The following is a 13,068-nucleotide window of genomic DNA, read 5'->3' on the forward strand; positions in this document are numbered from 1 at the left end:
GGTCATAGTACTCACACAGAATCCTTGATCAGGAAATGAAAAGAAAGGAAATGAAGGAAAATTCTACATTTACAAATTATATGTATATATATATATATATGTATATATATATATAGATATATTATATATATATATATATATGGCCATATATATATATATGGTCAATATACATGTGGTCATTTGATCTTATAAAATCATTTTTCCTTGAAATCTCAGTTCTTGTCATGTGCAATGCTTAGGACAGTGGACAGGGGCTGGGGCTAGGTGTTTAAGGTGCGACCGAGTTTGCAGTCCTCACAGGTGCAAGGACCAATTATTCATAGAGGTGTTCTGGGCCACAAAATATCATTGTCAGCTTGTCACTGAGTGCCAGGTAAAGGAGAACGAATGAAGACAAATCCCAAAAGTGACATGACAGATGTCCCTCTTTTCTTTTTTCACACAGACATCCCCCCCTATAGGCTATGATGGGAAGCTGTTTTGAAGCTATAAACACCACCTATCATATTTCCTGAGCTCTCAGCTAAAACTTGCTGTAGAATGGATCATATATTGTGACTTGATAGGAGGATTTTATCCACTCTGAGGTGAAATTACAATGCTGCACTCACTGGCGGTGAAGCATGTCTTCTTCACTAGGAAGGGCAGCAACAGTTTACAGGTCATTAGATAAAATATATGTAGCATGACTAATCTCATTTCTCTTGCTAACAGGAACTCAAGGAACTCAAGCTTTAGTTTGATTCCATATATATATATATATATATATATATATATATATATATATATATATATATATATATATATATATATATATATATTGTCAGGAACTGCTGAACTGTTCCCTGCCAGGCCTGAGGAAAGCGCTGGCAGGTGAACTCGAGAAGCCTGCTTGTTCGTGTGTCTTGTGATTACCTGTCCTATTGTTCTCTCCCCTGATTGTCACACCTGTACCCAGTTTACCCAAATGTCTAGCCCTATAAATAGGGATCCTTTTGTGCTGGTCTTTGTCCGTGATTGTTTACTGTTATTCATTCCGTGGTTCCAGTCCCTCTATGCTCCTGTCAGTCTTAGTCTTTCTTATTTTCCGTTAACCACGCCATGTCTCGTCTTCATGTGAATAAAAGCAGCACTTCGCTGAATCCTGTGAATGGGTCTGCGTTCAGCCGTGTGCTAGCGTGGGCACGCGCACCACAGACGGCCTGGGTTTGAGCCCTGCCTAGGGTGAGGATCCTGGCTGTGGCATATATATATATATATATATATATATATATATATATACATATATATATATATATATATATATATATATATATATACATATATATATTCACTGTTTACACATATACATCTGTCAAACTTCTGAATTGGGAAAATGTGATCTCTGTGCCTTTCACTATAGCATGGTCATTGGTGCCAGGTGAGCTGTTTTGAGTATTTTAAAGAAACTGCTGATCTGGTCTTTTAAGTTGTTGATGGGGTCAGAGTAGAAGGGCCACATTAGTTTAAGCAGATAGGAAGGCTATAGTAACTCAGATAACTGTGGTGAGGAGGAAAGCATCTCTTGCACACATTGCTGGATCAGCTACAATAGCAAAAAGGCCACACTGAGTTTCACTCCTGTCTGCCATAAAGCTGCATGATGCAAACATTTGTTTGCCTATCTGACCCTACCTTGAAGTGATATATGTGACTGTTAAACTTAGAAGTGAATCTGGAAAGTTCCATTTAATATCTATATGTTAGAAGAAAAAGACTTTTCAGCATCATTTGACACAGTCAACCACAAGACTCTCTTTTCCGTCTTCATGAGTCTTGAAATTTGTTGCATTGCATTGCAATGGTTTGCTTCCTATACTACATGGAGGTTCAGTCATATCCGATTACATGAAGGGAATCCACATCTGCTACATGGGCACTCTCCACTGGTGCCCCACAAGGCTCAGTACTTGGACCGCTTCTGTTTTTTCCCCTCAATACTCAGTCTCTTGCTGAGCTCATATCCTATCAAGAATTTTCATACCACTTATGTGCAGATGACACTCAACCCATCCTCTCTTTTCCTCACTCAGACACTCATGTTTCTGCTCAGATCTCATCATGTCTGGCAGACATCACAACATGGACAGCAGCTCATCAGCTGAAACTTAATAGCAGTAAACTGAACTGCTGTTCATCCCAGGTAATTTATCCCCATGTCAGGATCTTGTGATCTCCCTGGATAACTCTCAGATCTCACCTTCTGTCATTGCTCACAAACTTGGTGTAACCATAGACAATCAACTGTCTTTTCCTCTCTCAATGTTAATCTGACACACTCATGTCAATTTCTCCTTTACAAGATCAGAAGGATTTGTCCATTTCTACCCAAACAGGCCACTCAGGTGCTTGTTCAGCATCTTGTCATTTTAAGACTGGACTACCGCAACTTGCTCCTAGCCGGTTTGCCTCTGAGTGCCAATCGCCTGCACAAATGATTCAAAATCCATCTGCATGACTTGTTTTCAATCTTCCTAAGTTCTCTCACACCACTCCATTGCTATGTTTCCTCCAGTGACTTCCTGTTGCTTCCAGATTTAAAACATTGTTACTCACCTACAAAGCCAAAAATGGACCAGCACCCATCTGCCTACCACTTATCAGACCCTGTATGGCACCATGCTCTCTCCAGTCCTCTAGCACTGCTTGACTGGTCCCAACATCCCAAGGCATGTATCAAGAATTTCCCTAGATTTCTGTACAGCTGACCCACTAGTAGTCTTCAAATGATGACTAAAAGCCTACATCTTCATGAAGTATTTAATTTAGCATTTTTTCTTATTTTCCCTCCCCAACTGTGATTTCTTTTAGACTGATGGTATTCATGGTATTCTTATTCCATGACATACTGAACCAGTATCAAAATGTATTTATAGACAGAGACTTTAAAGCACTTCTCTTATTCACTTTGGATAAGGGTGTCTGCCAGCTGGAATAAATGTAAATGTTATAATAAAAAAAAAAAACCTTTATTTGTCACATATGTATTACAGTACAGCAATTTTTTTTCATTCTCTCAATCTAGTAGTCCAAGCATTAATAGCTTTCTACCTTCTGCCAGATGGTAGAAGGCAGAACATTGTGTGCAGGGTAATTAGTGTCCTCTATGGGATGTGTTGCCTTCATGACACAGGGCGTATTGAATGTGCCCTGCATTGTAAAAGTTCTGCTGATACATTGGGCTATCCAAGTCACCTCTGCAGTGCCCTGTGGTCTATTGCTGATCATTTGCCACACATGAGTGTGACACATGGTGCACTTGTGGAAGTTAGAGCACTGACTGAATCATGCATACCTTTATTGTTATGAGAAATTGCTCTGGTGGGTCTTTTTGGTTATTATCCAGTATCGTTTTGCATTTCTGATTGAGGTCACTGGTAATGGTGGCCCTCAGATTCTAAATCTCTTAACCTTCTTCACACCACTCACTCAGATACAGAATGCTATTCTGAAGTTTTTGACATTAAGAATTTCTAAAAATGTTTTTTACAATTTACACAATATTATTAATTAAGAAAAAGATGAACCCAAATGTTCCACCAAATGCCTAAATCTAATTTGTACTGTATTTAAGGATGTAATAATAATCTCTATGTCTCTTAGGAATTGACACTAAATTAGTGCTATATTAAAGGCAAGGACATTTGCTTGATGAACCAGTTACTGTAAGCCTATAATTATCCTAGAGTTCATAACAGACACGGTTGTATGCTACAAGTGCCTAATTAGAGGTGTCCAGAGCACACTTTTCCAGTTATAGCCATTTTTTCCCCATTACAAAAGTCATTTTGCTTATGTCTATTTCTTACTCAAGTTTTCTAACTCAGGAGTATACAACGAACTGTTACTTGAAGTTAAACCAAAATTGCTAAGCTGTACAAAAACTTTTGACTGGCAATATAAATGATCTTGATTACTGAAATCAATGACCAGGTCTTGCTGACATTGAGTGACAAAAACATCACTCAAATGTCAAGTGTCTCACTTCCTGACTTTAAAAAAATAATAATGCAGTGTACATATAGAAAATGAAGAGAGAAAAATTACTCAGTTGGTGAAACTAGATATCATTTCTTCACGGTTGCCAATCTTGAAGATGCGGGTGAAATTATAGGTATCTCTGTATTGACTAGTCCATTGCCACAGAGGTCATGAGGGCATAGTAATACTGATAGCAGCAGGTGGTAGTAGCAATATCCATTCAGCACATTAATAAGTGTACAGTTTCATATCTATAAATTCTGCCATTCACCCCAGTCAATTTATCAGGGTTGAATGACTGCAGCTGTGAAAGAAACAAATGTATATTGAAGAACCGAAGACCTGATCCTGAGAGAACTGAGAGAACAGGGCATCTGTGCACATAATTTATAGCCCCTATGTTTCATCCACACATAGACCTGCACATGATACCATCTTAATATGTGACAAGTTTAAAATAACATAGGGGTATTTCACAATATACTATTGCAAGACCCAGCTAAAAAAGAAAAGGGCTGTTTCTTTGGTAATGTAGACAAAGTGCTCGCATGGATAGTTATAAGGGCATATTAGAGCAATTCAAACAAAAAACCATGAACTGTGTTCATAAAAACGTTTTAAAAACACATTCTACTTTATTTGTCATAAGATGATGTTGGCTGTTTCATTAATGGGGGGAAAAAACACACTCTCTCTGAATTTAATATTTTTTTAGTATTTGGCATGTCCCACTTTTTCTTTAATGACCTTGTGGATTGAAAATTGCATAGACAAATTTTTGTAAAACCTGACAATCCATTTCACATCCAATAGAGTGTCTTCTAAACACATTATAAACACATATCATACATTTTCTTAAATATAAATTTTTCTGAGCAGTAAATAATAAATAATAAATAAGTAATGATTCATTTGGCTGGCAGTGTTTATAATTATATGCAAATTTTGGCCAAAAGCTTATGGACACCTGACCATCACACATATACAGTATGTGCTAACTGAATATCCCATCACCATGTTAGTCCCCTGTTCCATTTTCAAAAGGCAATCCACTTGATTTTGGAATGTTGCTGTGGGAATTTTTGCCCATTCAGCCATAAGAGCGTTAGTGGGGCTGGGCAGTGATGTTGTCTGAGAATGCCTAAAGGCACACTGCTGATGTTACAGTTCATTCCAAAGGGGTTCAGTGGGGTTGATCTTGTACACAAACCCTGGCAAACCATGTTTTTATAGAACTTATTTTGTGCACAGGGGCATTGTCATACTAGAAGAGGTTTGGGTCCCTTAGTTTCAGTGAAGGGAAATCTTAAATCGACAGCATACAAATACATTCTAGACAATTGTCTGCAGGAAAGCAGCAATGAACAGGTTATGATTTTGAACTTTGAAGATTATACAAGAGAATATCAAGCTTTCAGTAGTGATTTTCTTCACTAAAGAACTCTTAGTTGGGAATTCCTTCATCAAGTAACCATATTAATGTTCTGCTAATGTATTTACTTACTGAAACACTTTGGATTCGATTGCTTGAATCTTTAACTTCCTTTCCAACTTCCAAAATAATTCCATCCACCTTCAATAAACTTTCACTTCACTGACAGCCAAGAACTCCAAGAAACCTAGCTAACTGTTTTAAAATACTGCCAATATTTACATCACTCATTTCAATTAGGGAAGGCCATCTGTCTTGGAATTCAAAAATCATTGGGGACTCTTCAATAATCCCTTTTGCCTGCAGGAGAAGATCTGCTGTCTTATCTTCTTGATCACAGCCTCTCTATTTTCCTTTTTCACCTCTGCCAAGAGGGCAACTCTTTCGTTCTGTGAGTATTTGAGGCATAAAAGGGGAATTTTGCCTTTTTTTTTTTATTGTTTTACCATGCTTGTTCTGTTTAAAGACCCTATCCTTCTCAGGGTTTCTGCAATAATTGCAATTCTTTGTTTTTAAATATTATGAGTTGCAAGTTTCTCATGCTCTCAAGCATGGATGGGTGTTTAACAAGACCTCAGTGGCCTCTTCATGTTGAGAATCACTGGTGTAGGCACTCTAAGATCTCTTCAGCCAAGCCTTCAAGGATATCAGTTTTAGCCTTGGAGGAAGGGTCAGAAGAGAGCTAACCTTTGCACTAAATTCTGCAGTTACTGTTAGAGTCTCAAGCAAAATAGAAAAAAGAACACTATAACAAACACCAGGCCAAGTGATGGTTCTTAACTTTAGAAATGAATCTAAAATAACAGTGAATGCACTGGTGTCATATAAGCCACTGGATAAGAAAAAAACCTCTGTTATCAGATAGTGGGATGAAGAGAGGTGAATCTCTCAAAACTAGAGTCGCCGGGGTCAAAGTTATGTTGTTGTTGAACCTACGAGAAGAGGATGGAGATTATATGTTATCAAATAAATGCAGGAGCATCACATTTATTACTGTTTTAAAAATTTACTGGTCAACATGAAACATGTTCATATCCTGTTCTTTCTTGAACATCAAGTTCTATTTAATTTAGTTTAAAACCATTCTACATGTTTTACATGAAGGTTTACCAACTGTTTTGCTACTACAATGTAGACATACTGTATAGCAGTGGATATACATTCATTCAAGGCCAGATCTCTGTTAGTAGCTAAACTCAGATGCTTTATCTGTTTATGATACCCTGCATGCAACAACTTGTAAGGTATTTCTGCCAACTTGACCATGTTACTAAATAAGACACATGTAATTATCTCTATAATCCAACAACTAACTTGCAATATTCAGTATAAAAGTATTTTACTGCTACATCTTTTTCTTTTCATGACTTGACATGAATATGTTGCTCTTGCAAGCAAAACTTCAAGAATTTGTCAAGAAATCTCAATAAACATAGTCAAAAACCACCTACTGTCACAGAAAGCGGTCATTTCACTGAAACGAAAGGTGACGAACCACCGACCAATTTCCCATAGCCTGTTGGAAAGCATGCAACGTTATCTCATTTATTCACAATTAACTGCTCCAACAAAACTCTAAAGACTTTTAAATGATGGCTTTCTGTGCATCCCCCCATGCACACATACCTTTTTTTTTTTAAGTCTGCATGCTTAATGGCTTGCTTAATGTTGCTCTGTGAAGCTCATTATGTTTGTTTTCCTGTTGGAAACTGTCACACAGAAGTGTTTCAGGAAATTGTGACCAGAAAAGTTTACAGAAGATATCAGTGGGAGGCATTAGATGCTGAGTCTCAAAATAATCTCAATAAATAAAAATTCTCGTTAGTTTTTATGTTGCAGAGGTGTGCAATGCTGTGGTGGCTCTAGACCATTTTAACATGGGTGTGTTAGAATTGCACAACTAAAGAAGTACATCAATCATGCCATGTTCAATCTTTTTGTTATCATCATGGGAGACTTGGAGAATGACTAGAAAATATGATTTTTGGCTTTTTAAATGCAATTCAAAGGACACTGGCTCACTCTGTGTTTAGGGGGATGCAGGAGGGACCAAACATGCTGTTGCAGGTACACTCTCCCTCTTTTCCCCTCCCCAGAAATGTGTGTGGTATCACAGTTAAATCACTTCACCTACACCGAAAGGTTAGGATTACTGTTTTCAGAGTTTAGAAAGACAACAACTAAGAGATGGAAATGAATACAGATATTTGTGAATGGAATTTAAAACTCTTAAGCGAAGTGGAAGTGTAACTGAAATAAGAGTAGCCTTGAGTAACATTAGATTAGTAAGACTAGTACCTTCTCACATTAGATAACCACAAATGGTTGAGTTTTCCTATGCAGATATAATGTTTCTTGTTTCACTCTAATGAAAAAGTCTCCAGACTGTACAGCCTTGAATTTCCTGACCTGAGACTCCTGACCTGTACATAACCTTCCATAAGTAGTCACTAGAGAAGTATTTGGCAAAGCCCAATAACCACTGAGCTCTTCAATTATCTGCAGTGACAGACTGAACTGTTCCTATCACAAATCTCTCACATCCTGGAATGAAAACACTTCGGTTCTCTAAAGTCATCAGTTATCCAGTAGGGGCTTTGATGCTTTCAGTAGATATGCATCTCCCAAGTAAAACAAAAAAGTGCTGATTGTGACCCAGGAGGTACAATTTTAAACATCTAGGAAACAGCATACAGTTTATACAGTATGCTTTATATATTTTTCATTTGAGGCCAACAGTTTACATACACGTATGCTATAAATATTTTCAAAACTCCACATACTTCCTGTTACCACATTTTTCTTCTTGGCAGGTAATCATTTTATTGTTTGTTAATTGCTTTATTAATATCAGAGTTAATACATCTGTTGATTAGAGACCAGTATATTGAATTGTTTCAGCTTTAATTCAAGTGGGCGAAAAGTTTACATAAGTTCACTGAGACCTGGAGATAACGATGTAATTGTCATAATAAGGAGTTAATTGAAGCACAGCACCAATGACTGTAAAAAAAAAAAAAAAAAAAACTTTAGAGACACAATAGGAGCAAATATAGAAGAAATTTTCAAACTGCATGTACCACAATCATCTGTACAAACCACTGTAAACAAATATAAACATTTTAGGACCACTGTATTATTCAGGAAAGAAATTAACTCACAGGGATGAACCACCATTGTAACTTTGGCTTAAAGACAACAAAGTGAAGAGTGGCCATCACAAAGCCCTGACCTGAATCCCACAGACAATGTGTGGAGTGAAATTGAAAAAGCGTGTTCAAGGAAGGAGTTCCACAAACTTGACTGAGTCACACCAGTTCTCTCAGGAGTAATGGGTAAAAATTCTGTCGAAATATTGTGAAAAGCTTGTGCAAGTTTACCCCAAGTATTAGATTGTTTATACACTTTAAAGGAACTGCCACCAAATACCATCAAAGTGTATGCACATTTTTGATGCACAAAAATCGTACATACTGTAGTAAATAAAACTAAAATACATGAATTCTTACAGAACAAAGTATATATAGCAAAGGAAATATATGGTAACATGAAATGAGTATTCTGTTGAAGTATGTAAAATGTCTGTTAAAAAGGCCTGTCATCTGTTTATATTTTTTTTTAGGTGCCCATTAGATTATAAACCTTAAAATGGTCAACATACAGTTATAATGATATTGTTTTGTATCCTATCTTGTTTAGTCCCTTACAGCTCCTGCAGTATAGGCAATGATGCTTGATTTTAAAAGCAATAGCAATACAACCATGTCTGAGGCCAAAGGATTTAATTAGCACACTGCATATGTAAGTTCATTAATGACTGGCTCCTTAATATGGACTCTAGTGACTTTTAAGAATGTCAGACAAACTGGTATAGGTCAAGGGAACAGATGCTTAGCTTAATAATGTGCAGTGCAGTGCCTGAAGTAATTTATCAATATGTGAGGCTGGGGCATGCAAAATATTAAACTAAGGGAATATTCTTTTGTCTTACTAATTTTAGCAATTTCTGGTTCAGCATGAGAACACAAAAGCTTTCGATTATTTAGCTCTGGTTTTTGTAACATTATATTTAGTCATTTGAAGGATAGGGATTATGTTTTAGATTTGTTTAGGTTGATAATTCTCATTAATGTTAGATTTAAACCTATCTACAATTCATTTTATAAATGTCTATTAATGTCTGTCTGAACCAAAATGCTTAAAAGGTTAAATCCAGGACTATAGACGTGGCATTTCAACTCATATTGACCTGCAAAGTGTCTTATTGTCTGCAGGCACCTGCTATCAATAAGTGTGCTTTGTTATGCGTCCCCTCTGAGGATGTTAAGAACAATATTCTGGCCAAAATAGAGAGGTCCAATTTGTTTAAAAAATGACATTTGGGTAAAACCGCTATTTAGTTTTATCAATACGACACAATAGTGACATCATTTCAAGATATATCCAAACTTTAAACATATTTAGAGAAAAGATTTAATATAAAGCCTTTAATGTATATGTATTGCTATATACAGTACAGAACAATATCTAGTTTTATGGCTGTTACATTTCTGCAGTATAAATATGACATAAGAGATCCTTCAGAGACTGTGGAAATGACATGCCCAGCAGTAATCACCATCTTAACAAAGACGAAGAGATAACCATAGAAAGAAAATCAATGTCAATACTTTTCCCTAAACTTCCCTCTGCCAGATACTTCACCACAGAATAGAAGAACATTGCTGCCATTTGCCATTTTTGGATGTTTTCCAAAAATAATAGTAACAATATATGCAAAATACGATGGAAACATTGCAACTGGCCCACCTTTACAGTTACTTGGCCCTGCACCAACAGTGAGCCAGTGACATCGCTTCTCCTCTCCTTCTCTCCTCCTTTCAATCACCAGATCAAGGCTTGGTTACATCTCTCAACTGTACAAGGGTTGGTAGTTACAGTCAAATCGATGAAACACCAACATGCTTGGTGTTTCATCGATTTGAGCCTGTGACACCTGGGGGAGGGGGGTATGACTGCAGATCCAGCATCCTGGATCTACCCCTGCTGACCACCACCTAACTCTATTTTATAGTTCGTCCTTCAACAGGTTGGCTCTGCCACCGCACCTCCTGCTGTATCCAGATCCACTGAGATGCTTTTTCAATTTTTTTTTCATTTTTTGCAATAATACTAATAATAATAGTAGTACTACTACTACTACTAATAATAATTTATTTTAACAAGCCATAGTAAACTCATAGGCCTCTCTTTGTGTCCCTACAATATAGCTGCTATGTATATATGTTTTTACATTAGACCAGACCTTACTACTACATTACTACTCTCTATTAAAGCTAGGTGTGTGTCAGCAAGCAAGCTACAAAGGATAGACAAATTAATAAAATGAACAAATTAATATCTCCAGATGCATTCATACAAATGTGAGCAGGATGGGCAGACTGTACATGCATTTATTGCCAAGGACAAGGTTTTCACTTTGTGCCAGGGAAAGAGGTTTTTTTTTATTCAATATAATCAATATTTTGCTTCCCCAGGTGCAGTTTTGTGGTGAATGCAATCTAAATATACAGTAAAAAAGAAATTTACTCAGTTGGCAGGTAGAAACAGTTAGGAACAGCATTTTTCCACCTAAAAGATCACAGAGAGAAGCCAATGGATATACTAGATAAACACTGTGATTTATCAGCTTTCTACTGGTTATTTAGATGCTAGCTGCTATGTGTGGATAGATGATTTTGCCCACATTACACATATAAAAAGATCTGCTAACCACCAAAAGCATGGCTAACACATATGGTTAACATAGGACAAAATGCAATACATTTAGACCAAATGCAAATTACACAGTACCTTTAAACAAAGTGCTTGAAATTATTTCTTGTGCTAGCTTGCAAATGTGTTTTTCCTCCTTATAGATCATATCTAGCCAGCTAACATTAAAACAAGCAGGTAATTTCTGCCCTTTTAGGACTCCATATTTTGAAAAGTAGGTAACTTTGCTGTCTCTCAGCTTCAGGGCCCCAGGTTCAATCTTTTGTCCATGCAGGTTCCCTGCAGGTTTACTGCTCTCCTCCCACCTCCCAAAAATATGCCAGTATGTCAAAGATAAATCACAGGGCACCATGCACACACATTTATACACTCATTTACACCTGGTGCCTGTGCCAGACTGGCATCCCATCCAGGGTGTATCTCTGCCTAATGCAATGTGTTCCCATGATAGGCTCTGGATTCACTGTGACCCTGACAGTGATAAAGCTGTTACTGAAAGTGAGTGAGTGAGTAAACTTGCTTTATTCTCTTGCTTTATTCTCTAATAAAAGTAAATCTAATACACATATACTGTGTGTGTGCATGAATCAGTCACTGATAAATCACAGAAATCTATAGAAAGCCAAACAAATTATTTTTTCATTCGATTGGTAAAGTGGGCTACACATTTGTGTTTGCTGACATGCTTTGTTTTACTGTATAGTACTGCATAGTACCAAACACTTGCTATATCTTTTGAAGAAAATCTATTAAAATTTACTTGGTTGTTTCATAGTTTTATATACAAGCTATATTCATAAATTCGCTCGGATAAATTCACATGTATTCATCTTTTTTGAGAAATGAATTCATGTTCATTTGAAATATTTGTTATAAATGCTAATTCAGTTGGTTAGAATCTCAACAGGATGTTGGTGCTAAAGGGCTCTGCAGCAGGCGCAAGCTTCAATCTTCCTAAAGGTCACTGGTACAGAAAGTGTCTCAGTAAGCCTTAAGTACAGCCATGCTGCAAATCAGACCTCCATTCAAAGTTCAAATTGTTCACTTGGTGCTGAAATACCTGATGGCCTACTTCACTATAAAAATCTTTCTGTCCTTCTTTCTGTCTCTGAAACATACACGCACACACACACACACACACACACGAACATGCACCCGTATGCAAACACCCACTAATAAGACCCCTTCAGCTCATCTCCCAAACTGATGTTGATTGCCAGCTAAAGGTGTTGTCATGCGCCAATACACACTGGCTCAAAGTGGAGAGGAGCCTTAGCTAGATCTGTCTGGGCCTGGCACCTGTCATAGTGTGTTTATGTCCTCGGCATCAAATTGAGCCTGCTTTTTTTGTATCTGCTGACAGTGTCTTTGCTCTAGTGCTTACTATTATAACACGAACCAAGGCAGCAAGTGCTGGCCTCAGTGAGAGCTCAGCTTTTAACCTCTGCAATAAAAGAAGGCATCAGTATTCAAACAGTCAGGTGCTTGGCCTGCACTGAGCTATAGGCTCAGTCGTCCGTCACTGTCAGTCTCCTCAACTGCATCACTCAGTACAGACTTGTAAATACCATAACAGGGCCAGTCCCCTGGGAAGATTTTCTTCCCTCCTTTCCCTCCCCCCTCTACTTCTTTCTCTTATCTGTGAGCCAAAGTGAGGAAAACATTAGAGACAGATAATTCTCTGAAATGTTCGGTAAAAAAAAACAAATATTAAAAAGGATTACTGCAAATGACTTGGCGGACAAATTCTTATCTACTGGGCCACTATTTTTCTGAAAAAAGAAAATTCACTTCACTCAAGAAAATGTACAAATATGACGGCAAATAGCTATGCCCTGCTA

The 13,068-nt window shown here is 37.3% G+C and overlaps 1 long non-coding RNA gene across 1 annotated transcript in view; it reads left to right on the top strand.

Annotated features, from left to right (window-relative positions):
• Positions 1-13,068, top strand: part of LOC131367572 (uncharacterized) — a 44,427-nt gene that overhangs the window by 3,434 nt on the left and 27,925 nt on the right. The gene's annotated exons all lie outside the window — the stretch shown is intronic.

The sequence above is a fragment of the Hemibagrus wyckioides genome, linkage group LG17 (assembly GCF_019097595.1).
Source record: "Hemibagrus wyckioides isolate EC202008001 linkage group LG17, SWU_Hwy_1.0, whole genome shotgun sequence".
NCBI classification, from domain to species: Eukaryota; Metazoa; Chordata; class Actinopteri; order Siluriformes; family Bagridae; genus Hemibagrus; species Hemibagrus wyckioides.